Genomic DNA, 24,454 nt, shown 5'->3' on the forward strand with positions numbered 1-24,454 from the left:
CATACAGATTTTACACTTGAAGCCCTCCATGAACACATACTTACACACCTTGCATTTCATCTACACACCCTTAAGCTAAAAACCCATTCTGTCAAGTCAAAATTCTGCAACCCTATTACATATTCTGTGCGTGTACATAGAAGCACTTCTTAATGCCACTAACATGAACAAGATTTTAGGCTGAAGATGCAATCTAAATGACTGTGCAGTATGTACTCCACTTCATGAATAATTAGGAATAAGAACATGATGGCTATAAGAGTATTGGAAGAGCCTGCTTCGATTCTGAATGGAAATCTGAGTTGTGTGACCATTGGCAAAAACCGACCACGAAGGGACTCGAACCCTCAATCTTCTGATACGAAGTCAGACGCCTTATCCATTAGGCCACGCGGTCATATGTCCTGCTGTGCTTATTTTTATAATGTAGGTGGTATGCAAGGATGGGAAATATGATATTGATAGTTATTTAGGTTTACATCCCATTGTGTGTTTTCAGCTCCTTTCAATTAAAGCACTCTTTTGGAATCTATATAATGAAAATGTCTCCAGTACGATAAGCTTTTGTTTTCTTTTTTGCATTTAAACCTCTTTCTTCATGAGAATAAAGCTCAGTTGTATGCTTTACATAGCTCTGGATATTTCTAGAGGTGGAGAGAAACTGTTTTGACAGTAGTAAAAACTGCTCCTTTCTGGATATGCCAATTTACACACGCTCAAAGGTTGTATACGTTTCATGAATCCTGACTTGCCCTATTCAAGTAGCTGAAAGCCTGTCACCACCTCTAGAAACAACAGTTACACCAATCCAATTCAAATCATTTTTTCCAAAGGAATATCTATTGCCGGGTCAAAGTTTCATCTGAAAAAGATAGGTGTTTAAAAATCTACTTTGTAGTTTCAGAACACCAACATGACTCTGAAGAGTACAGAAGTAAAATGGTACCATTTCAAAGTTCCTAATACCACATAAGCTTCTGAGCGGAAGCATGTAATAAATATACCAATTTTTCTGGAAAAGTAAGAGTGGATATTGGTTTTCACCTCAGATGGGACTCGAACCCACAATCCCTGGCTTAGGAGGCCAGTGCCTTATCCATTAGGCCACTGAGGCACATATAAACATTTGCAGTCTAGAGGCATTATTTAAATGTATTCAATCGTCAAACACTGGTGTCTGCACACAGGACATTTCTCAGTTCTCTCCATAAGTAAACTTCCCATTTTCATCCTCTTCCATCCCTGACTTTAACACTCTGTTCTGTGCTATAATGGAGGCTCTGCATTTCGCGCAAGTGGAGAGAAATTGGAGGAGAACCACTTTTGACTCAACACTTCTTCTTTCCTGGATGCTTTTCTCAATAAACTGGGCTTTGACAGTGGTATCAAGCCGTCCTTGTCTTCAGCAGGACACAGAAACAGGCACCAAGTCTCCTAACCAAGTTCAACCACACTCTGCAACTTAATAGACCAATGCTTCACAAATTAGCCAACTGTGTCATCAGCAAAGGCAGCCAATGTGCCAATCCTTTATAATTCTTCTGTAGTACTTCTCTTTCTCGTAGGCAAAATTAGCACTTTAACTGCACAAATCATACAGATTTTACACTTGAAGCACTCCATGAACACATACTTACACACCTTGCATTTCATCTACACACCCTTAAGCTAAAAACCCATTCTGTCAAGTCAAAATTCTGCAACCCTATTACATATTCTGTGCGTGTACATAGAAGCACTTCTTAATGCCACTAACATGAACAAGATTTTAGGCTGAAGATGCAATCTAAATGACTGTGCAGTATGTACTCCACTTCATGAATAATTAGGAATAAGAACATGATGGCTATAAGAGTATTGGAAGAGCCTGCTTCCATTCTGAATGGAAATCTGAGTTGTGTGACCATTGGCAAAAACCGACCACGAAGGGACTCGAACCCTCAATCTTCTGATCCGAAGTCAGACGCCTTATCCATTAGGCCACGCGGTCATATGTCCTGCTGTACTTATTTTTATAATGTAGTGGTATGAAAGGATGGGAAATATGATATTGATAGTTATTTAGGTTTACATCCCATTGTGTGTTTTCAGCTCCTTTCAATTAAAGCACTCTTTTGGAATCTATATAATGAAAATGTCACCAGTACGATAAGCTTTTGTTTTCTTTTTTGCATTTAAACCTCTTTCTTCATGAGAATAAAGCTCAGTTGTATGCTTTACATAGCTCTGGATATTTCTAGAGGTGGAGAGAAACTGTTTTGACAGTAGTAAAAACTGCTCCTTTCTGGATATTCCAATTTACACACGCTCAAAGGTTGTATACGTTTCATGAATCCTGACTTGCCCTATTCAAGTAGCTGAAAGCCTGTCACCACCTCTAGAAACAACAGTTACACCAATCCAATTCAAATAATTTTTTCCAAAGGAATATCTTCTGCCGGGTCAAAGTTGCATCTGACAAAGATAGGTGTTTAAAAATCTACTTTGTAGTTTCAGAACACCAACATGACTCTGAAGAGTACAGAAGTAAAATGGTACCATTTCAAAGTTCCTAATACCACATAAGCTTCTGAGCGGAAGCATGTAATAAATATATCAATTTTTCTGGAAAAGTAAGAGTGGATATTGGTTTTCACCTCAGATGGGACTCAAACCCACAATCCCTGGCTTAAGAGGCCCGTGCCTTATCCATTAGGCCACTGAGGCACAAATAAACACTTGCAGTCTAGAGGCATTATTTAAATGCATTCAATCGTCAAACACTGGTGTCTGCACAAGGGACATTTCTCAGTTCTCTCCATCAGTAAACTTCCCATTTTCATCCTCTTCCATCCCCAACTTTAACACTCTGTTCTGTGCTATAATGGACTCTCTGCATTTCGAGCAAGTGGAGAGAAATTGGAGGAGAACCACTCTCGACTCAACACTTCTTCTTTCCTGGATGCGTTTCTCAATAAACTGGGCTTTGACAATGGTATCAAGCCGTCCTTGTCTTCAGCAGGACACAGAAACAGGCACCAATTCTCCTAACCAAGTTCAACCACACTCTGCAACTTAATAGACCAATGCTTCACAAATTAGCCAACTGTGTCATCAGCAAAGGCAGCCAATGTGCCAATCCTTTATAATTCTTCTGTAGTACTTCTCTTTCTCGTAGGCAAAATTAGAACTTTAACTGCACAAATCATACAGATTTTACACTTGAAGCACTCCATGAACACATACTTACACACCTTGCATTTCATCTACACACCCTTAAGCTAAAAACCCATTCTGTCAAGTCAAAATTCTGCAACCCTATTACATATTCCATGTGTGTACATAGAAGCACTTCTTAATGCCACTAACATGAACAAGATTTTAGGCTGGAGATGCAATCTAAATGACTGTGCAGTATGTACTCCACTTCATGAATAATTAGGAATGAGAACATGATGGCTATAAGAGTATTGGAAGGGCCTGCTTCCATTCTGAATGGAAATCTGAGTTGTGTGACCATTGGCAAAAACCGACCACGAAGGGACTCGAACCCTCAATCTTCTGATCCGAAGTCAGACGCCTTATCCATTAGGCCACGCGGTCATATGTCCTGCTGTACTTATTTTTATAATGTAGTGGTATGAAAGGATGGGAAATATGATATTGATAGTTATTTAGGTTTACATCCCATTGTGTGTTTTCAGCTCCTTTCAATTAAAGCACTCTTTTGGAATCTATATAATGAAAATGTCACCAGTACGATAAGCTTTTGTTTTCTTTTTTGCATTTAAACCTCTTTCTTCATGAGAATAAAGCTCAGTTGTACGCTTTACATAGCTCTGGATATTTCTAGAGGTGGAGAGAAACTGTTTTGACAGTAGTAAAAACTGCTCCTTTCTGGATATGCCAATTTACACACGCTCAAAGGTTGTATACGTTTCATGAATCCTGACTTGCCCTATTCAAGTAGCTGAAAGCCTGTCACCACCTCTAGAAACAACAGTTACACCAATCCAATTCAAATCATTTTTTCCAAAGGAATATCTTCTGCCGGGTCAAAGTTGCATCTGACAAAGATAGGTGTTTAAAAATCTACTTTGTAGTTTCAGAACACCAACATGACTCTGGAGAGTAAAGAAGTAAAATGGTACCATTTCAAAGTTCCTAATACCACATAAGCTTCTGAGCGGAAGCATGTAATAAATATATCAATTTTTCTGGAAAAGTAAGAGTGGATATTGGTTTTCACTCAGATGGGATTCGAACCCAAAATCCCTGGCTTAGGAGGCCATTGCCTTATCCATTAGGCCACTGAGGCACATATAAGCACTTGCAGTCTAGAGGCATTATTTAAATGTATTCAATCGTCAAACACTGGTGTCTGCACACAGGACATTTCTCAGTTCTCTCCATAAGTAAACTTCCCATTTTCATCCTCTTCCATCCCCGACTTTAACACTCTGTTCTGTGCTATAATGGACTCTCTGCATTTCGAGCAAGTGGAGAGAAATTGGAGGAGAACCACTCTCGACTCAACACTTCTTCTTTCCTGGATGCTTTTCTCAATAAACTGGGCTTTGACAGTGGTATCTAGCCGTCCTTGTCTTCAGCAGGACACAGAAACAGGCACCAAGTCTCCTAACCAAGTTCAACCACACTCTGCAACTTAATAGACCAATGCTTCACAAATTAGCCAACTGTGTCATCAGCAAAGGCAGCCAATGTGCCAATCCTTTATAATTCTTCTGTAGTACTTCTCTTTCTCGTAGGCAAAATTAGCACTTTAACTGCACAAATCATACAGATTTTACACTTAAAGCACTCCATGAACACATACTTACACACCTTGCATTTCATCTACACACCCTTAAGCTAAAAACCCATTCTGTCAAGTCAAAATTCTGCAACCCTATTACATATTCTGTGCGTGTACATAGAAGCACTTCTTAATGCCACTAACATGAACAAGATTTTAGGCTGAAGATGCAATCTAAATGACTGTGCAGTATGTACTCCACTTCATGAATAATTAGGAATAAGAACATGATGGCTATAAGAGTATTGGAAGAGCCTGCTTCCATTCTGAATGGAAATCTGAGTTGTGTGACCATTGGCAAAAACCGACCACGAAGGGACTCGAACCCTCAATCTTCTGATACGAAGTCAGACGCCTTATCCATTAGGCCACGCGGTCATATGTCCTGCTTTGCTTATTTTTATAATGTAGGTGGTATGCAAGGATGGGAAATATGATATTGATAGTTATTTAGGTTTACATCCCATTGTGTGTTTTCAGCTCCTTTCAATTAAAGCACTCTTTTGGAATCTATATAATGAAAATGTCTCCAGTACGATAAAGTTTTATTTTCTTTTTTGCATTTAAACCTCTTTCTTCATGAGAATAAAGCTCAGTTGTATGCTTTACATAGCTCTGGATATTTCTAGAGGTGGAGAGAAACTGTTTTGACAGTAGTAAAAACTGCTCCTTTCTGGATATGCCAATTTACACACGCTCAAAGGTTGTATACGTTTCAAGAATCCTGACTTGCCCTATTCAAGTAGCTGAAAGCCTGTCACCACCTCTAGAAACAACAGTTACACCAATCCAATTCAAATCATTTTTTCCAAAGGAATATCTTCTGCCGGGTCCAAGTTTCATCTGACAAAGATAGGTGTTTAAAAATCTACTTTGTAGTTTCAGAACACCAACATGACTCTGAAGAGTACAGAAGTAAAATGGTACCATTTCAAAGTTCCTAATACCACATAAGCTTCTGAGCGGAAGCATGTAATAAATATATCAATTTTTCTGGAAAAATAAGAGTGGATATTGGTTTTCACCTCAGATGGGACTCGAACCCACAATCCCTGGCTTAGGAGGCCAGTGCCTTATCCATTAGGCCACTGAGGCACATATAAACACTTGCAGTCTAGAGGCATTATTTAAATGTATTCAAGCGTCAAACACTGGTGTCTGAACACAGGACATTTCTCAGTTCTCTCCATAAGTAAACTTCCCATTTTCATCCTCTTCCATCCCCAACTTTAACACTCTGTTCTGTGCTATAATGGAGGCTCTTGCATTTCGCGCAAGTGGAGAGAAATTGGAGGAGAACCACTTTCGACTCAACACTTCTTCTTTCCTGGATGCTTTTCTCAATAAACTGGGCTTTGACAGTGGTATCAAGCCGTCCTTGTCTTCAGCAGGACACAGAAACAGGCACCAAGTCTCCTAACCAAGTTCAACCACACTCTGCAACTTAATAGACCAATGCTTCACAAATTAGCCAACTGTGTCATCAGCAAAGGCAGCCAATGTGCCAATCCTTTATAATTCTTCTGTAGTACTTCTCTTTCTCGTAGGCAAAATTAGCACTTTAACTGCACAAATCATACAGATTTTACACTTGAAGCACTCCATGAACACATACTTACACACCTTGCATTTCATCTACACACCCTTAAGCTAAAAACCCATTCTGTCAAGTCAAAATTCTGCAACCCTATTACATATTCCGTGCGTGTACATAGAAGCACTTCTTAATGCCACTAACATGAACAAGATTTTAGGCTGAAGATGCAATCTAAATGACTGTGCAGTATGTACTCCACTTCATGAATAATTAGGAATAAGAACATGATGGCTATAAGAGTATTGGAAGAGCCTGCTTCCATTCTGAATGGAAATCTGAGTTGTGTGACCATTGGCAAAAACCGACCACGAAGGGACTCGAACCCTCAATCTTCTGATACGAAGTCAGACGCCTTATCCATTAGGCCACGCGGTCATATGTCCTGCTGTGCTTATTTTTATAATGTAGGTGGTATGCAAGGATGGGAAATATGAGATAGATAGTTATTTAGGTTTACATCCCATTGTGTGTTTTCAGCTCCTTTCAATTAAAGCACTCTTTTGGAATCTATATAATGAAAATGTCACCAGTACGATAAGCTTTTGTTTTCTTTTTTGCATTTAAACCTCTTTCTTCATGAGAATAACGCTCAGTTGTATGCTTTACATAGCTCTGGATATTTCTAGAGGTGGAGAGAAACTGTTTTGACAGTAGTAAAAACTGCTCCTTTCTGGATATTCCAATTTACACACGCTCAAAGGTTGTATACGTTTCATGAATCCTGACTTGCCCTATTCAAGTAGCTGAAAGCCTGTCACCACCTCTAGAAACAACAGTTACACCAATCCAATTCAAATAATTTTTTCCAAAGGAATATCTTCTGCCGGGTCAAAGTTGCATCTGACAAAGATAGGTGTTTAAAAATCTACTTTGTAGTTTCAGAACACCAACATGACTCTGAAGAGTACAGAAGTAAAATGGTACCATTTCAAAGTTCCTAATACCACATAAGCTTCTGAGCGGAAGCATGTAATAAATATATCAATTTTTCTGGAAAAGTAAGAGTGGATATTGGTTTTCACCTCAGATGGGACTCGAACCCACAATCCCTGGCTTAAGAGGCCCGTGCCTTATCCATTAGGCCACTGAGGCACAAATAAACACTTGCTGTCTAGAGGCATTATTTAAATGCATTCAATCGTCAAACACTGGTGTCTGCACACGGGACATTTCTCAGTTCTCTCCATAAGTAAACTTCCCATTTTCATCCTCTTCCATCCCCAACTTTAACACTCTGTTCTGTGCTATAATGGACTCTCTGCATTTCGAGCAAGTGGAGAGAAATTGGAGGAGAACCACTCTCGACTCAACACTTCTTCTTTCCTGGATGCGTTTCTCAATAAACTGGGCTTTGACAATGGTATCAAGCCTTCCTTGTCTTCAGCAGGACACAGAAACAGGCACCAATTCTCCTAACCAAGTTCAACCACACTCTGCAACTTAATAGACCAATGCTTCACAAATTAGCCAACTGTGTCATCAGCAAAGGCAGCCAATGTGCCAATCCTTTATAATTCTTCTGTAGTACTTCTCTTTCTCGTTGGCAAAATTAGAACTTTAACTGCACAAATCATACAGATTTTACACTTGAAGCACTCCATGAACACATACTTACACACCTTGCATTTCATCTACACACCCTTAAGCTAAAAACCCATTCAGTCAAGTCAAAATTCTGCAACCCTATTACATATTCCGTGTGTGTACATAGAAGCACTTCTTAATGCCACTAACATGAACAAGATTTTAGGCTGAAGATGCAATCTAAATGACTGTGCAGTATGTACTCCACTTCATGAATAATTAGGAATGAGAACATGATGGCTATAAGAGTATTGGAAGAGCCTGCTTCCATTCTGAATGGAAATCTGAGTTGTGTGACCATTGGCAAAAACCGACCACGAAGGGACTCGAACCCTCAATCTTCTGATATGAAGTCAGACGCCTTATCCATTAGGCCACGTGGTCATATGTCCTGCTGTGCTTATTTTTATAATGTAGGTGGTATGCAAGGATGGGAAATATGATATTGATAGTTATTTAAGTTTACATCCCATTGTGTGTTTTCAGCTCCTTTCAATTAAAGCACTCTTTTGGAATCTATATAATGAAAATATCACCAGTACGATAAGCTTTTGTTTTCTTTTTTGCATTTAAACCTCTTTCTTCATGAGAATAAAGCTCAGTTGTATGCTTTACATAGCTCTGGATATTTCTAGAGGTGGAGAGAAACTGTATTGACCCATTCTGTCAAGTCAAAATTCTGCAACCCTATTACATATTCCGTGTGTGTACATAGAAGCACTTCTTAATGCCACTAACATGAACAAGATTTTAGGCTGAAGATGCAATCTAAATGACTGTGCAGTATGTACTCCACTTCATGAATAATTAGGAATGAGAACATGATGGCTATAAGAGTATTGGAAGAGCCTGCTTCCATTCTGAATGGAAATCTGAGTTGTGTGACCATTGGCAAAAACCGACCACGAAGGGACTCGAACCCTCAATCTTCTGATACGAAGTCAGACGCCTTATCCATTAGGCCACGTGGTCATATGTCCTGCTGTGCTTATTTTTATTATGTAGGTGGTATGCAAGGATGGGAAATATGATATTGATAGTTATTTAGGTTTACATCCCATTGTGTGTTTTCAGCTCCTTTCAATTAAAGCACTCTTTTGGAATCTATATAATGAAAATGTCACCAGTACGATAAGCTTTTGTTTTCTTTTTTGCATTTAAACCTCTTTCTTCATGAGAATAAAGCTCAGTTGTATGCTTTACATAGCTCTGGATATTTCTAGAGGTGGAGAGAAACTGTTTTGACAGTAGTAAAAACTGCTCCTTTCTGGATATGCCAATTTACACACGCTCAAAGGTTGTATACGTTTCATGAATCCTGACTTGCCCTATTCAAGTAGCTGAAAGCCTGTCACCACCTCTAGAAACAAAAGTTACACCAATCCAATTCAAATAATTTTTTCCAAAGGAATATCTTCTGCCGGGTCAAAGTTGCATCTGACAAAGATAGGTGTTTAAAAATCTACTTTGTAGTTTCAGAACACCAACATGACTCTGAAGAGTACAGAAGTAAAATGGTACCATTTCAAAGTTCCTAATACCACATAAGCTTCTGAGCGGAACCATGTAATAAATATATCAATTTTTCTGGAAAAGTAAGAGTGGATATTGGTTTTCACTCAGATGGGACTCGAACCCACAATCCTTGGCTTAGGAGGCCAGTGCCTTATCCATTAGGCTACTGAGGCACAAATAAACACTTGCAGTCTAGAGGCATTATTTAAATGCATTCAATCGTCAAACACTGGTGTCTGCACACAGGACATTTCTCAGTTCTCTCCATAAGTAAACTTCCCATTTTCATCCTCTTCCATCCCCGACTTTAACACTCTGTTCTGTGCTATAATGGACTCTCTGCATTTCGAGCAAGTGGAGAGAAATTGGAGGAGAACCACTCTCGACTCAACACTTCTTCTTTCCTGGATGCGTTTCTCAATAAACTGGGCTTTGACAGTGGTATCAAGCCGTCCTTGTCTTCAGCAGGACACAGAAACAGGCACCAATTCTCCTAACCAAGTTCAACCACACTCTGCAACTTAATAGACCAATGCATCACAAATTAGCCAACTGTGTCATCAGCAAAGGCAGAAAATGTGCAAATCCTTTATAATTCTTCTGTAGTACTTCTCTTTCTCGTAGGCAAAATTAGAACTTTAACTGCACAAATCATACAGATTTTACACTTGAAGCACTCCATGAACACATACTTACACACCTTGCATTTCATCTACACACCCTTAAGCTAAAAACCCATTCTGTCAAGTCAAAATTCTGCAACCCTATTACATATTCCATGTGTGTACATAGAAGCACTTCTTAATGCCACTAACATGAACAAGATTTTAGGCTGGAGATGCAATCTAAATGACTGTGCAGTATGTACTCCACTTCATGAATAATTAGGAATGAGAACATGATGGCTATAAGAGTATTGGAAGAGCCTGCTTCCATTCTGAATGGAAATCTGAGTTGTGTGACCATTGGCAAAAACCGACCACGAAGGGACTCGAACCCTCAATCTCCTGATCCGAAGTCAGACGCCTTATCCATTAGGCCATGCGGTCATATGTCTTGCTGTACTTATTTTTATAATGTAGGTGGTATGAAAGGATGGGAAATATGATATTGATAGTTATTTAGGTTTACATCCCATTGTGTGTTTTCAGCTCCTTTCAATTAAAGCACTCTTTTGGAATCTATATAATGAAAATGTCTCCAGTACGATAAAGTTTTATTTTCTTTTTTGCATTTAAACCTCTTTCTTCATGAGATTAAAGCTCAGTTGTATGCTTTACATAGCTCTGGATATTTCCAGAAGTGGAGAGAAACTGTTTTGACAGTAGTACAAACTGCTCCTTTCTGGATATGCCAATTTACACACGCTCAAAGGTTGTATACGTTTCATGAATCCTGACTTGCCCTATTCAAGTAGCTGAAAGCCTGTCACCACCTCTAGAAACAACAGTTACACCAATCCAATTCAAATCATTTTTTCGAAAGGAATATCTTCTGCCGGGTCAAAGTTTCATCTGACAAAGATAGGTGTTTAAAAATCTACTTTGTAGTTTCAGAACACCAACATGACTCTGAAGAGTACAGAAGTAAAATGGTACCATTTCAAAGTTCCTAATACCACATAAGCTTCTGAGCGGAAGCATGAAATAAATATACCAATTTTTCTGGAAAAGAAAGAGTGGATATTGGTTTTCACCTCAGATGGGACTTGAACCCACAATCCCTGGCTTAGGAGGCCAGTGCCTTATCCATTAGGCCACTGAGGCACATATAAACATTTGCAGGCTAGAGGCATTATTTAAATGTATTCAATCGTCAAACACTGGTGTCTGCACACAGGACATTTCTCAGTTCTCTCCATAAGTAAACTTCCCATTTTCATCCTCTTCTATCCCCGACTTTAACACTCTGTTCTGTGCTATAATGGAGGCTCTGCATTTCGCGCAAGTGGAGAGAAATTGGAGGAGAACCACTTTCGACTCAACACTTCTTCTTTCCTGGATGCTTTTCTCAATAAACTGGGCTTTGACAGTGGTATCAAGCCGTCCTTGTCTTCAGCAGGACACAGAAACAGGCACCAAGTCTCCTAACCAAGTTCAACCACACTCTGCAATTTAATAGACCAATGCTTCACAAATTAGCCAACTGTGTCATCAGCAAAGGCAGCCAATGTGCCAATCCTTTATAATTCTTCTGTAGTACTTCTCTTTCTCGTAGGCAAAATTAGCACTTTAACTGCACAAATCATACAGATTTTACACTTGAAGCACTCCATGAACACATACTTACACACCTTGCATTTCATCTACACACCCTTAAGCTAAAAACCCATTCTGTCAAGTCAAAATTCTGCAACCCTATTACATATTCCGTGCGTGTACATAGAAGCACTTCTTAATGCCACTAACATGAACAAGATTTTAGGCTGAAGATGCAATCTAAATGACTGTGCAGTATGTACTCCACTTCATGAATAATTAGGAATAAGAACATGATGGCTATAAGAGTATTGGAAGAGCCTGCTTCCATTCTGAATGGAAATCTGAGTTGTGTGACCATTGGCAAAAACCGACCACGAAGGGACTCGAACCCTCAATCTTCTGATACGAAGTCAGACGCCTTATCCATTAGGCCACGCAGTCATATGTCCTGCTGTGCTTATTTTTAAAATGTAGGAGGTATGCAAGGATGGGAAATATGATATTGATAGTTATTTAGGTTTACATCCCATTGTGTGTGTTCAGCTCCTTTCAATTAAAGCACTCTTTTGGAATCTATATAATGAAAATGTCTCCAGTACGATAAGCTTTTGTTTTCTTTTTTGCATTTAAACCTCTTTCTTCATGAGAATAAAGCTCAGTTGTATGCTTTACATAGCTCTGGATATTTCTAGAGGTGGAGAGAAACTGTTTTGACAGTAGTAAAAACTGCTCCTTTCTGGATATGCCAATTTACACACGCTCAAAGCTTGTATACGTTTCATGAATCCTGACTTGCCCTATTCAAGTAGCTGAAAGCCTGTCACCACCTCTAGAAACAACAGTTACACCAATCCAATTCAAATCATTTTTTCCAAAGGAATATCTTCTGCCGGGTCAAAGTTTCATCTGACAAAGATAGGTGTTTAAAAATCTACTTTGTAGTTTCAGAACACCAACATGACTCTGAAGAGTACAGAAGTAAAATGGTACCATTTCAAAGTTCCTAATACCACATAAGCTTCTGAGCGGAAGCATGTAATAAATATATCAATTTTTCTGGAAAAATAAGAGTGGATATTGGTTTTCACCTCAGATGGGACTCAAACCCACAATCCCTGGCTTAGGAGGCCAGTGCCTTATCCATTAGGCAACTGAGGCACATATAAACACTTGCAGTCTAGAGGCATTATTTAAATGTATTCAATCGTCAAACACTGGTATCTGCACACAGGACATTTCTCAGTTCTCTCCATAAGTAAACTTCCCATTTTCATCCTCTTCCATCCCCAACTTTAACACTCTGTTCTGTGCTATAATGGACTCTCGGCATTTCGAGCAAGTGGAGAGAAATTGGAGGAGAACCACTCTCGACTCAACACTTCTTCTTTCCTGGATGCGTTTCTCAATAAACTGGGCTTTGACAGTGGTATCAAGCCGTCCTTGTCTTCAGCAGGACACAGAAACAGGCACCAATTCTCCTAACCAAGTTCAACCACATTCTGCAACTTAATAGACCAATGCATCACAAATTAGCCATCTGTGTCATCAGCAAAGGCAGCCAATGTGCCAATCCTTTATAATTCTTCTGTAGTACTTCTCTTTCTCGTAGGCAAAATTAGCACTTTAACTGCACAAATCATACAGATTTGTACACTTGAAGCACTCCATGAACACATACTTACACACCTTGCATTTCATCTACACATCCTTAAGCTACAAACCCATTCTGTCAAGTCAAAATTCTGCAACCCTATTACATATTCAGTGCGTGTACATAGAAGCACTTCTTAATGCCACTAACATGGACAAGATTTTAGGCTGAAGATGCAATCTAAATGACTGTGCAGTATGTACTCCACTTCATGAATAATTAGGAATGAGAACATGATGGCTATAAGAGTATTGGAAGAGCCTGCTTCCATTCTGAACGGAAAGCTGAGTTGTGTGTCCATTGGCAAAAACCGACCACGAAGGGACTCGAACCCTCAATCTTCTGATCCGAAGTCAGACGCCTTATCCATTAGGCCACGCGGTCATATGTCCTGCTGTGCTTATTTTTATAATGTAGGTAGTATACAAGGATGGGAAATATGATATTGATAGTTATTTAGGTTTACATCCCATTGTGTTTTTTCAGCTCCTTTCAATTAAAGCACTCTTTTGGAATCTATATAATGAGAATGTCACCAGTACGATAAGCTTTTGTTTTCTTTTTTTCATTTAAACCTCTTTCTTCATGAGATTAAAGCTCAGTTGTATGCTTTACATAGCTCTGGATATTTCCAGAAGTGGAGAGAAACTGTTTTGACAGTAGTACAAACTGCTCCTTTCTGGATATGCCAATCTACACACGCTCAAAGGTTGTATACGTTTCATGAATCCTGCCTTGCCCTATTCAAGTAGCTGAAAGCCTGTCACCACCTCTAGAAACAACAGTTACACCAATCCAATTCAAATCATTTTTTCCAAAGGAATATCTTCTGCCGGGTCAAAGTTGCATCTGACAAAGATAGGTGTTTAAAAATCTACTTTGTAGTTTCAGAACACCAACATGACCCTGAAGAGTACAGAATTAAAATGGTACCATTTCAAAGTTCCTAATACCTCATAAGCTTCTGAGCGGAAGCATGTTATAAATATATAAATTTTTCTGGAAAAGTAAGAGCGGATATTGGTTTTCACCTCAGATGGGACTCGAACCCACAATCCCTGGCTTAGGAGGCCAGTGCCTTATCCATTAGGCCACTGAGGCACAGATAAACACTTGCAGTCTAGAGGCATTATTTAAATGTATTCAATCGTCAAACACTGGTGTCTGCACACAGGACATTTCTCAGTTCTCTCCATAAGTAAACTTCCCATTTTCATCCTCTTCCATCCCCGACTTTAACACTCTGTTCTGTGCTATAATGGAGGCTCTGCATTTCGAGCAAGAGGAGAGAAATTGGAGGAGAACCACTTTCGACTCAACACTTCTTCTTTCCTGGATGCTTTTCTCAATAAACTGGGCTTTGACAGTGGTATCAAGCCGTCCTTGTCTTCAGCAGGACACAGAAACAGGCACCAAGTCTCCTAACCAAGTTCAACCACACTCTGCAACTTAATATACCAATGCTTTACAAATTAGGCAACTGTGTCATCAGCAAAGGCAGCCAATGTGCCAATCCTTTATAATTCTTCTGTAGTACTTTTCTTTCTCGTAGGCAAAATTAGCACTTTAACTGCACAAATCATACAGATTTTACACTTGAAGCACTCCATGAACACATACACAACAGCTTCCACAACCAACCAACGCACACCACGACCGAACAACTACCCCCCACCACCACCCTCCACGCCTGGACCCCGATCAGCACCGATGACACCATCCGCACGATGAACTCCATCCACTCCGGATCACCGACCGACCCCTGCCCTCACCACGTCTTCAACAAGGCCGACGCTGTCATCGCACCCCACCTGCGAGACATCATCAACACATCCTTCGACACCGCCACCTTCCCTGAGAGCTGGAAACACGCCGAACTCAGCGCTCTACTCAAGAAACCAACAGCGGACCCCACCGAACTCAAGAACTACCGCCCCATCTCGCTCCTCCCGTTTCCAGCCAAAGTCATCGAGAAGACCGTCAACAAGCAGATGGCCGCCTTCCTCGAGACGAACGGATCCCTCGACCCCTCACAGTCCGGCTTCCGAGCCAATCACAGCACCGAGACCGCCCTCATCGCCGCCACCGATGACATCCGAGCCCTGCTGGACAATGGAGAAACAGCGGCCCTCATCCTCCTAGACCTCTCCGCGGCATTCGACACGGTCTGCCACCGCACCCTAGTACAGCGCCTCAGCAACATCGGAATCCAGGACAAGGCGCTGGAATGGATCGTCTCCTTCCTTGACGGAAGAACACAGAGAGTCCGCCTACCACCGTACAAGTCAGAGGCCTCCGAAGTCATCTGCGGCGTCCCTCAAGGATCTTCTTTGAGCCCCACCCTCTTCAACGTCTACATGAGCCCCCTCGCGGCCATCGTACGCAAACACAACCTCAGCATAATCTCCTACGCCGACGACACCCAGCTGATCCTCTCCCTGACCAACGACCCCGCCTCCGCCAGAGCCAACCTGCACGAAGGGATGAAAGAGGTAGCCGAGTGGATGACGACCAGCCGCCTGAAACTGAACTCGGACAAGACGGAGGTCCTCATCCTGGGCTCATCACCCTCCGCCTGGGACGACTCCTGGTGGCCTCCTGCCCTGGGCACCGCACCCAAACCGACAGACCATGCACGCAATCTGGGCTTCATCCTGGACACCTCCCTCTCCATGACCCGGCAAGTCAACAACGTCTCCTCGGCGTGCTTCAACATCCTACGCATGCTACGGAAGATCTTCTGGTGGATCCCCACCGAGACCAGGAAGACCGTCACCCAGGCCCTCGTCACCAGCCGACTGGACTACGGCAACGCCCTCTACGCCGGCACCACCGCCAAGCTCCAGAAGAGACTCCAGCGGATCCAGAACGCCTCAGCCAGACTCATCCTCGACATCCCACGAACCAGCCACATCACCGGACATCTGAGAGACCTTCACTGGCTCCCCGTCAACAAAAGAATCACCTTCCGCCTCCTCACCCACGCACACAAAGCCCTACACGACCAAGGCCCGAGCTACCTCAACAGCCGGATCAACTTCTACGCTCCCAAACGCCACCTCCGATCAGCCAACCACGCCCTCGCCGCCGTCCCCCGCATCCGAAGAGCGACTACAGGAGGAAGGTCCTTCTCCTACCTGGCCGCCAAGACCTGGAACTCCCTCCCGACCGACCTGCGCCTGACCCAAGACCACCTCTCCTTCAGGAACAAGCTGAAGACCTGGCTGTTCGAGCAGTAGCGGCACCCCCCCCCCCCCCCCAGCGCCTTGAGACCCTACGGGTATGTAGAGCGCTCTATAAGTGTCACTGATTGATTGATTGATTGATACTTACACACCTTGCATTTCATCTACACACCCGTAAGCTAAAAACCCATTCTGCCAAGTCAAAATTCTGCAACCCTATTACATATTCAGTGCGTGTACATAGAAGCACTTCTTAATGCCACTAACATGGACAAGATTTTAGGCTGAAGATGCAATCTAAATGACTGTGCAGTATGTACTCCACTGCATGAATAATTAGGAATGAGAACATGATGGCTATAAGAGTATTGGAAGAGCCTGCTTCCATTCTGAACGGAAAGCTGAGTTGTGTGTCCATTGGTTAAAACCGACCACGAAGGGACTCGAACCCTCAATCTTCTGATCCGAAGTCAGACACCTTATCCATTAGGCCACGTGGTCATATGTCCTGCTGTGCTTATTTTTATAATGTAGGTAGTATGCAAGGATGGGAAATATGATATTGATAGTTATTTAGGTTTACATCCCATTGTGTTTTTTCAGCTCCTTTCAATTAAAGCACTCTTTTGGAATCTATATAATGAGAATGTCACCAGTACGATAAGCTTTTGTTTTCTTTTTTGCATTTAAACCTCTTTCTTCATGAGATTAAAGCTCAGTTGTATGCTTTACATAGCTCTGGATATTTCCAGAAGTGGAGAGAAACTGTTTTGACAGTAGTACAAACTGCTCCTTTCTGGATATGCCAATTTACACACGCTCAAAGGTTGTATACGTTTCATGAATCCTGCCTTGCCCTATTCAAGTAGCTGAAAGCCTGTCACCACCTCTAGAAACAACAGTTACACCAATCCAATTCAAATCATTTTTTCCAAAGGAATATCTTCTGCCGGGTCAAAGTTTCATCTGACAAAGATAGGTGTTTAAAAATCTACTTTGTAGTTTCAGAACACCAACATGACTCTAAAGAGTACAGAAGTAAAATGGTACCATTTCAAAGTTCCTAATACCACATAAGCTTCTGAGCGGAAGCATGTAATAAATATATCAATTTTTCTGGAAAAATAAGAGTGGATATTGGTTTTCACCTCAGATGGGACTCGAACCCACAATCCCTGGCTTAGGAGGCCAGTGCCTTATCCATTAGGCCACTGAGGCACATATAAACACTTGCAGTCTAGAGGCATTATTTAAATGTATTCAATCGTCAAACACTGGTATCTGCACACAGGACATTTCTCAGTTCTCTCCATAAGTAAACTTCCCATTTTCATCCTCTTCCATCCCCAACTTTAACACTCTGTTCTGTGCTATAATGGACTCTCTGCATTTCGAGCAAGTGGAGAGAAATTGGAGGAGAACCACTCTCGACTCAACACTTCTTCTTTCCTGGATGCGTTTCTCAATAAACTGGGCTTTGACAGTGGTATCAAGCCGTCCTTGTCTTCAGCAGGACACAGAAACAGGCACCAATTCTCCTAACCAAGTTCAACCACACTCTGCAACTTAATAGACCAATGCATCACAAATTAGCCAACTGTGTCATCAGCAAAGGCAGCCAATGTGCCAATCCTTTATAATTCTTCTGTAGTACTTCTTTTTCTCGTAGGCAAAATTAGAACTTTAACTGCACAAATCATACAGATTTTACACTTGAAGTACTCCATGAACACATACTTACACACCTTGCATTTCATCTACACACCCTTAAGCTAAAAACCCATTCTGTCAAGTCAAAATTCTGCAACCCTATTACATATTCCGTGTGTGTACATAGAAGCACTTCTTAATGCCACTAACATGAACAAGATTTTAGGCTGAAGATGCAATCTAAATGACTGTGCAGTATGTACTCCACTTCATGAATAATTAGGAATGAGAACATGATGGCTACAAGAGTATTGGAAGAGCCTGCTTCCGTTCTGAATGGAAATCTGAGTTGTGTGACCATTGGCAAAACCCGACCACGAAGGGACTCGAACCCTCAATCTTCTGATCCGAAGTCAGACGCCTTATCCATTAGGCCACGCGGTCATATGTCCTGCTGTACTTATTTTTATAATGTAGGTGGTATGCAAGGATGGGAAATATGATATTGATAGTTATTTAGGTTTACATCCCATTGTGTGTTTTCAGCTCCTTTCAATTAAAGCACTCTTTTGGAATCTATATAATGAAAATGTCACCAGTACGATAAGCTTTTGTTTTCTTTTTTGCATTTAAACCTCTTTCTTCATGAGAATAAAGCTCAGTTGTACGCTTTACATAGCTCTGGATATTTCTAGAGGTGGAGAGAAACTGTTTTGACAGTAGTAAAAACTGCTCCTTTCTGGATATGCCAATTTACACACGCTCAAAGGTTGTATACGTTTCATGAATCCTGACTTGCCCTATTCAAGTAGCTGAAAGCCTGTCACCACCTCTAGAAACAACAGTTACACCAATCCAATTCAAATCCTTTTTTCCAAAGGAATATCTTCTGCCGGGTCAAAGTTGCATCTGACAAAGATAGGTGTTTAAAAATCTACTTTGTAGTTTCAGAACACCAACATGACTCTGAAGAGTACAGAAGTAAAATGGTACCATTTCAAAGTTCCTAATACCACATAAGCTTCTGAGCGGAAGCATGTAATATATATATCAATTTTTCTGGAAAAGTAAGAGTGGATATTGGTTTTCACCTCAGATGGGACTCGAACCCAGAATCCCTGGCTTAGGAGGCCAGTGCCTTATCCATTAGGCCACTGAGGCACAAATAAACACTTGCAGTCTAGAGGCATTATTTAAATGCATTCAATCGTCAAACACTGGTGTCTGCACACGGGACATTTCTCAGTTCTCTCCATAAGTAAACTTCCCATTTTCATCCTCTTCCATCCCCAACTTTAACACTCTGTTCTGTGCTATAATGGACTCTCTGCATTTCGAGCAAGTGGAGAGAAATTGGAGGAGAACCACTCTCGACTCAACACTTCTTCTTTCCTGGATGCGTTTCTCAATAAACTGGGCTTTGACAGTGGTATCAAGCCGTCCTTGTCTTCAGCAGGACACAGAAACAGGCACCAAGTCTCCTAACCAAGTTCAACCACACTCTGCAACTTAATAGACCAATGCTTCACAAATTAGCCAACTGTGTCATCAGCAAAGGCAGCCAATGTGCCAATCCTTTATAATTCTTCTGTAGTACTTCTCTTTCTCGTAGGCAAAATTAGCACTTTAACTGCACAAATCATACAGATTTTACACTTGAAGCACTCCATGAACACATACTGACACACCTTGCATTTCATCTACACACCCTTAAGCTAAAAACCCATTCTGTCAAGTCAAAATTCTGAAACCCTATTACATATTCCGTGCGTGTACATAGAAGCACTTCTTAATGCCACTAACATGAACAAGATTTTAGGCTGAAGATGCAATCTAAATGACTGTGCAGTATGTACTCCACTTCATGAATAATTAGGAATAAGAACATGATGGCTATAAGAGTATTGGAAGAGCCTGCTTCCATTCTGAATGGAAATCTGAGTTGTGTGACCATTGGCAAACACCGACCACGAAGGGACTCGAACCCTCAATCTTCTGATACGAAGTCAGACGCCTTATCCATTAGGCCACGCGGTCATATGTCCTGCTGTGCTTATTTTTAAAATGTAGGAGGTATGCAAGGATGGGAAATATGATATTGATAGTTATTTAGGTTTACATCCCATTGTGTGTTTTCAGCTCCTTTCAATTAAAGCACTCTTTTGGAATCTATATAATGAAAATGTCTCCAGTACGATAAGCTTTTGTTTTCTTTTTTGCATTTAAACCTCTTTCTTCATGAGAATAAAGCTCAGTTGTATGCTTTACATAGCTCTGGATATTTCTAGAGGTGGAGAGAAACTGTTTTGACAGTAGTAAAAACTGCTCCTTTCTGGATATGCCAATTTACACACGCTCAAAGGTTGTATACGTTTCATGAATCCTGACTTGCCCTATTCAAGTAGCTGAAAGCCTGTCACCACCTCTAGAAACAACAGTTACACCAATCCAATTCAAATCATTTTTTCCAAAGGAATATCTTCTGCCGGGTCAAAGTTTCATCTGACAAAGATAGGTGTTTAAAAATCTACTTTGTAGTTTCAGAACACCAACATGACTCTGAAGAGTACAGAAGTAAAATGGTACCATTTCAAAGTTCCTAATACCACATAAGCTTCTGAGCGGAAGCATGTAATAAATATATCAATTTTTCTGGAAAAATTAGAGTGGATATTGGTTTTCACCTCAGATGGGACTCGAACCCACAATCCCTGGCTTAGGAGGCCAGTGCCTTATCCATTAGGCCACTGAGGCACATATAAACACTTGCAGTCTAGAGGCATTATTTAAATGTATTCAATCGTCAAACACTGGTATCTGCACACAGGACATTTCTCAGTTCTCTCCATAAGTAAACTTCCCATTTTCATCCTCTTCCATCCCCAACTTTAACACTCTGTTCTGTGCTATAATGGACTCTCTGCATTTCGAGCAAGTGGAGAGAAATTGGAGGAGAACCACTCTCGGCTCAACACTTCTTCTTTCCTGGATGCGTTTCTCAATAAACTGGGCTTTGACAGTGGTATCAAGCCGTCCTTGTCTTCAGCAGGACACAGAAACAGGCACCAATTCTCCTAACCAAGTTCAACCACACTCTGCAACTTAATAGACCAATGCATCACAAATTAGCCAACTGTGTCATCAGCAAAGGCAGCCAATGTGCCAATCCTTTATAATTCTTCTGTAGTACTTCTCTTTCTCGTAGGCAAAATTAGAACTTTAACTGCACAAATCATACAGATTTTACACTTGAAGCACTCCATGAACACATACTTACACACCTTGCATTTCATCTACACACCCTTAAGCTAAAAACCCATTCTGTCAAGTCAAAATTCTGCAACCCTATTACATATTCCGTGTGTGTACATAGAAGCACTTCTTAATGCCACTAACATGAACAAGATTTTAGGCTGAAGATGCAATCTAAATGACTGTGCAGTATGTACTCCACTTCATGAATAATTAGGAATGAGAACATGATGGCTACAAGAGTATTGGAAGAGCCTGCTTCCATTCTGAATGGAAATCTGAGTTGTGTGACCATTGGCAAAACCCGACCACGAAGGGACTCGAACCCTCAATCTTCTGATCCGAAGTCAGACGCCTTATCCATTAGGCCACGTGGTCATATGTCCTGCTGTACTTATTTTTATAATGTAGGTGGTATGCAAGGATGGGAAATATGATATTGATAGTTATTTAGGTTTACATCCCATTGTGTGTTTTCAGCTCCTTTCAATTAAAGCACTCTTTTGGAATCTATATAATGAAAATGTCACCAGTACGATAAGCTTTTGTTTTCTTTTTTGCATTTAAACCTCTTTCTTCATGAGAATAAAGCTCAGTTGTACGCTTTACATAGCTCTGGATATTTCTAGAGGTGGAGAGAAACTGTTTTGACAGTAGTAAAAACTGCTCCTTTCTGGATATGCCAATTTACACACGCTCAAAGGTTGTATACGTTTCATGAATCCTGACTTGCCCTATTCAAGTAGCTGAAAGCCTGTCACCACCTCTAGAAACAACAGTTACACCAATCCAATTCAAATCCTTTTTTCCAAAGGAATATCTTCTGCCGGGTCAAAGTTGCATCTGACAAAGATAGGTGTTTAAAAATCTACTTTGTAGTTTCAGAACAACAACATGACTCTGAAGAGTACAGAAGTAAAATGGTACCATTTCAAAGTTCCTAATACCACATAAGCTTCTGAGCGGAAGCATGTAATATATATATCAATTTTTCTGGAAAAGTAAGAGTGGATATTGGTTTTCACCTCAGATGGGACTCGAACCCAGAATCCCTGGCTTAGGAGGCCAGTGCCTTATCCATTAGGCCACTGAGGCACAGATAAACACTTGCAGTCTAGAGGCATTATTTAAATGTATTCAATCGTCAAACACTGGTGTCTGCACACAGGACATTTCTCAGTTCTCTCCATAAGTAAACTTCCCATTTTCATCCTCTTCCATCCCCGACTTTAACACTCTTTTCTGTGCTATAATGGACTCTCTGCATTTCGAGCAAGTGGAGAGAAATTGGAGGAGAACCACTCTCGACTCAACACTTCTTCTTTCCTGGATGCTTTTCTCAATAAACTGGGCTTTGACAGTGGTATCAAGCCGTCCTTGTCTTCAGCAGGACACAGAAACAGGCACCAAGTCTCCTAACCAAGTTCAACCACACTCTGCAACTTAATAGACCAATGCTTCACAAATTAGCCAACTGTGTCATCAGCAAAGGCAGCCAATGTGCCAATCCTTTATAATTCTTCTGTAGTACTTCTCTTTCTCGTAGGCAAAATTAGCACTTTAACTGCACAAATCATACAGATTTTACACTTGAAGCACTCCATGAACACATACTTACACACCTTGCATTTCATCTACACAACCTTAAGCTAAAAACCCATTCTGTCAAGTCAAAATTCTGCAACCCTATTACATATTCAGTGCGTGTACATAGAAGCACTTCCTAATGCCACTAACATGAACAAGATTTTAGGCTGAAGATGCAATCTAAATGACTGTGCAGTATGTACTCCACTTCATGAATATTTAGGAATGAGAACATGATGGCTATAAGAGTATTGGAAGAGCCTGCTTCCATTCTGAATGGAAATCTGAGTTGTGTGACCATTGGCAAAAACCGACCACGAAGGGACTCAAACCCTCAATCTTCTGATCCGAAGTCAGACGCCTTATCCATTAGGCCACGCGGTCATATGTCCTGCTTTGCTTATTTTTATAATGTAGGTGGTATGCAAGGATGGGAAATATGATATTGATAGTTATTTAGGTTTACATCCAATTGTGTGTTTTCAGCTCCTTTCAATTAAAGCACTCTTTTGGAATCTATATAATGAGAATGTCACTAGTTTGATAAGTTTTTGTTTTCTTTTTTGCATGTAAACCTCTTTCTTCATGAGATTAAAGCTCAGTTGTATGCTTTACATAGCTCTGGATATTTCCAGAAGTGGAGAGAAACTGTTTTGACAGTAGTACAAACTGCTCCTTTCTGGATATGCCAATTTACACACGCTCAAAGGTTGTTAACGTTTCATGAATCCTGACTTGCCCTATTCAAGTAGCTGAAAGCCTGTCACCACCTCTAGAAACAACAGTTACACCAATCCAATTCAAATCATTTTTTCCAAAGGTATATCTTCTGCCGGGTCAAAGTTGCATCTGACAAAGATAGGTGTTTAAAAATCTACTTTGTAGTTTCAGAACACCAACATGACCCTGAAGAGTACAGAAGTAAAATGGTACCATTTCAAAGTTCCTAATACCTCATAAGCTTCTGAGCGGAAGCATGTAATAAATATATAAATTTTTCTAGAAAAGTAATAGTGGATATTGGTTTTCACCTCAGATGGGACTCGAACCCACAATCCCTGGCTTAAGAGGCCAGTGACTTATCCATTAGGCCACTGAGGTACAGATGAACACTTGCAGTCTAGAGGCATTATATAAATGTATTCAATCGTCAAACACTGGTATCTGCACACAGGACATTTCTCAGTTCTCTCCATAAGTAAACTTCCCATTTTCATCCTCTTCCATCCCCGACTTTAACACTCTGTTCTGTGCTATAATGGAGGCTCTGCATTTCGAGCAAGTGGAGAGAAATTGGAGGAGAACCACTTTCGACTCAATACTTCTTCTTTCCTGGAAACTTTTCTCAATAAACTGGGCTTTGACAGTGGTATCAAGCCGTCCTTGTCTTCAGCAGGACACAGAAACAGGCACCAATTCTCCTAACCAAGTTCAACC

The 24,454-nt window shown here is 40.8% G+C and overlaps 22 non-coding genes across 22 annotated transcripts; all 22 read right to left on the reverse strand.

Annotated features, from left to right (window-relative positions):
- Positions 1-324: 324 nt before the first annotated feature.
- Positions 325-397, reverse strand: TRNAR-UCG (transfer RNA arginine (anticodon UCG)). Its single transcript has one exon. It is a non-coding gene; the product is annotated as a tRNA-Arg (tRNA).
- A 644-nt stretch (positions 398-1,041) lies between these two features.
- TRNAR-CCU (transfer RNA arginine (anticodon CCU)) lies at positions 1,042-1,114 on the reverse strand. Its single transcript has one exon. It is a non-coding gene; the product is annotated as a tRNA-Arg (tRNA).
- An 803-nt stretch (positions 1,115-1,917) lies between these two features.
- TRNAR-UCG (transfer RNA arginine (anticodon UCG)) lies at positions 1,918-1,990 on the reverse strand. The gene has a single exon. It is a non-coding gene; the product is annotated as a tRNA-Arg (tRNA).
- A 1,519-nt stretch (positions 1,991-3,509) lies between these two features.
- TRNAR-UCG (transfer RNA arginine (anticodon UCG)) lies at positions 3,510-3,582 on the reverse strand. The gene has a single exon. It is a non-coding gene; the product is annotated as a tRNA-Arg (tRNA).
- A 1,518-nt stretch (positions 3,583-5,100) lies between these two features.
- Positions 5,101-5,173, reverse strand: TRNAR-UCG (transfer RNA arginine (anticodon UCG)). The gene has a single exon. It is a non-coding gene; the product is annotated as a tRNA-Arg (tRNA).
- Positions 5,174-5,817: 644 nt separating this feature from the next.
- On the reverse strand, positions 5,818-5,890 carry TRNAR-CCU (transfer RNA arginine (anticodon CCU)). Its single transcript has one exon. It is a non-coding gene; the product is annotated as a tRNA-Arg (tRNA).
- An 804-nt stretch (positions 5,891-6,694) lies between these two features.
- TRNAR-UCG (transfer RNA arginine (anticodon UCG)) lies at positions 6,695-6,767 on the reverse strand. The gene has a single exon. It is a non-coding gene; the product is annotated as a tRNA-Arg (tRNA).
- Positions 6,768-8,875: 2,108 nt separating this feature from the next.
- TRNAR-UCG (transfer RNA arginine (anticodon UCG)) lies at positions 8,876-8,948 on the reverse strand. The gene has a single exon. It is a non-coding gene; the product is annotated as a tRNA-Arg (tRNA).
- A 1,519-nt stretch (positions 8,949-10,467) lies between these two features.
- Positions 10,468-10,540, reverse strand: TRNAR-UCG (transfer RNA arginine (anticodon UCG)). The gene has a single exon. It is a non-coding gene; the product is annotated as a tRNA-Arg (tRNA).
- A 644-nt stretch (positions 10,541-11,184) lies between these two features.
- Positions 11,185-11,257, reverse strand: TRNAR-CCU (transfer RNA arginine (anticodon CCU)). Its single transcript has one exon. It is a non-coding gene; the product is annotated as a tRNA-Arg (tRNA).
- An 803-nt stretch (positions 11,258-12,060) lies between these two features.
- On the reverse strand, positions 12,061-12,133 carry TRNAR-UCG (transfer RNA arginine (anticodon UCG)). Its single transcript has one exon. It is a non-coding gene; the product is annotated as a tRNA-Arg (tRNA).
- A 1,521-nt stretch (positions 12,134-13,654) lies between these two features.
- On the reverse strand, positions 13,655-13,727 carry TRNAR-UCG (transfer RNA arginine (anticodon UCG)). Its single transcript has one exon. It is a non-coding gene; the product is annotated as a tRNA-Arg (tRNA).
- Positions 13,728-14,371: 644 nt separating this feature from the next.
- TRNAR-CCU (transfer RNA arginine (anticodon CCU)) lies at positions 14,372-14,444 on the reverse strand. Its single transcript has one exon. It is a non-coding gene; the product is annotated as a tRNA-Arg (tRNA).
- Positions 14,445-16,956: 2,512 nt separating this feature from the next.
- Positions 16,957-17,029, reverse strand: TRNAR-UCG (transfer RNA arginine (anticodon UCG)). Its single transcript has one exon. It is a non-coding gene; the product is annotated as a tRNA-Arg (tRNA).
- Positions 17,030-17,673: 644 nt separating this feature from the next.
- TRNAR-CCU (transfer RNA arginine (anticodon CCU)) lies at positions 17,674-17,746 on the reverse strand. Its single transcript has one exon. It is a non-coding gene; the product is annotated as a tRNA-Arg (tRNA).
- An 803-nt stretch (positions 17,747-18,549) lies between these two features.
- On the reverse strand, positions 18,550-18,622 carry TRNAR-UCG (transfer RNA arginine (anticodon UCG)). The gene has a single exon. It is a non-coding gene; the product is annotated as a tRNA-Arg (tRNA).
- Positions 18,623-19,266: 644 nt separating this feature from the next.
- TRNAR-CCU (transfer RNA arginine (anticodon CCU)) lies at positions 19,267-19,339 on the reverse strand. The gene has a single exon. It is a non-coding gene; the product is annotated as a tRNA-Arg (tRNA).
- An 803-nt stretch (positions 19,340-20,142) lies between these two features.
- On the reverse strand, positions 20,143-20,215 carry TRNAR-UCG (transfer RNA arginine (anticodon UCG)). Its single transcript has one exon. It is a non-coding gene; the product is annotated as a tRNA-Arg (tRNA).
- Positions 20,216-20,859: 644 nt separating this feature from the next.
- Positions 20,860-20,932, reverse strand: TRNAR-CCU (transfer RNA arginine (anticodon CCU)). The gene has a single exon. It is a non-coding gene; the product is annotated as a tRNA-Arg (tRNA).
- An 803-nt stretch (positions 20,933-21,735) lies between these two features.
- Positions 21,736-21,808, reverse strand: TRNAR-UCG (transfer RNA arginine (anticodon UCG)). Its single transcript has one exon. It is a non-coding gene; the product is annotated as a tRNA-Arg (tRNA).
- Positions 21,809-22,452: 644 nt separating this feature from the next.
- TRNAR-CCU (transfer RNA arginine (anticodon CCU)) lies at positions 22,453-22,525 on the reverse strand. The gene has a single exon. It is a non-coding gene; the product is annotated as a tRNA-Arg (tRNA).
- An 803-nt stretch (positions 22,526-23,328) lies between these two features.
- Positions 23,329-23,401, reverse strand: TRNAR-UCG (transfer RNA arginine (anticodon UCG)). Its single transcript has one exon. It is a non-coding gene; the product is annotated as a tRNA-Arg (tRNA).
- Positions 23,402-24,454: the final 1,053 nt, after the last annotated feature.

This window comes from Lissotriton vulgaris, chromosome 5 (assembly GCF_964263255.1).
Source record: "Lissotriton vulgaris chromosome 5, aLisVul1.2, whole genome shotgun sequence".
In the NCBI taxonomy this organism is placed as follows: domain Eukaryota; kingdom Metazoa; phylum Chordata; class Amphibia; order Caudata; family Salamandridae; genus Lissotriton; species Lissotriton vulgaris.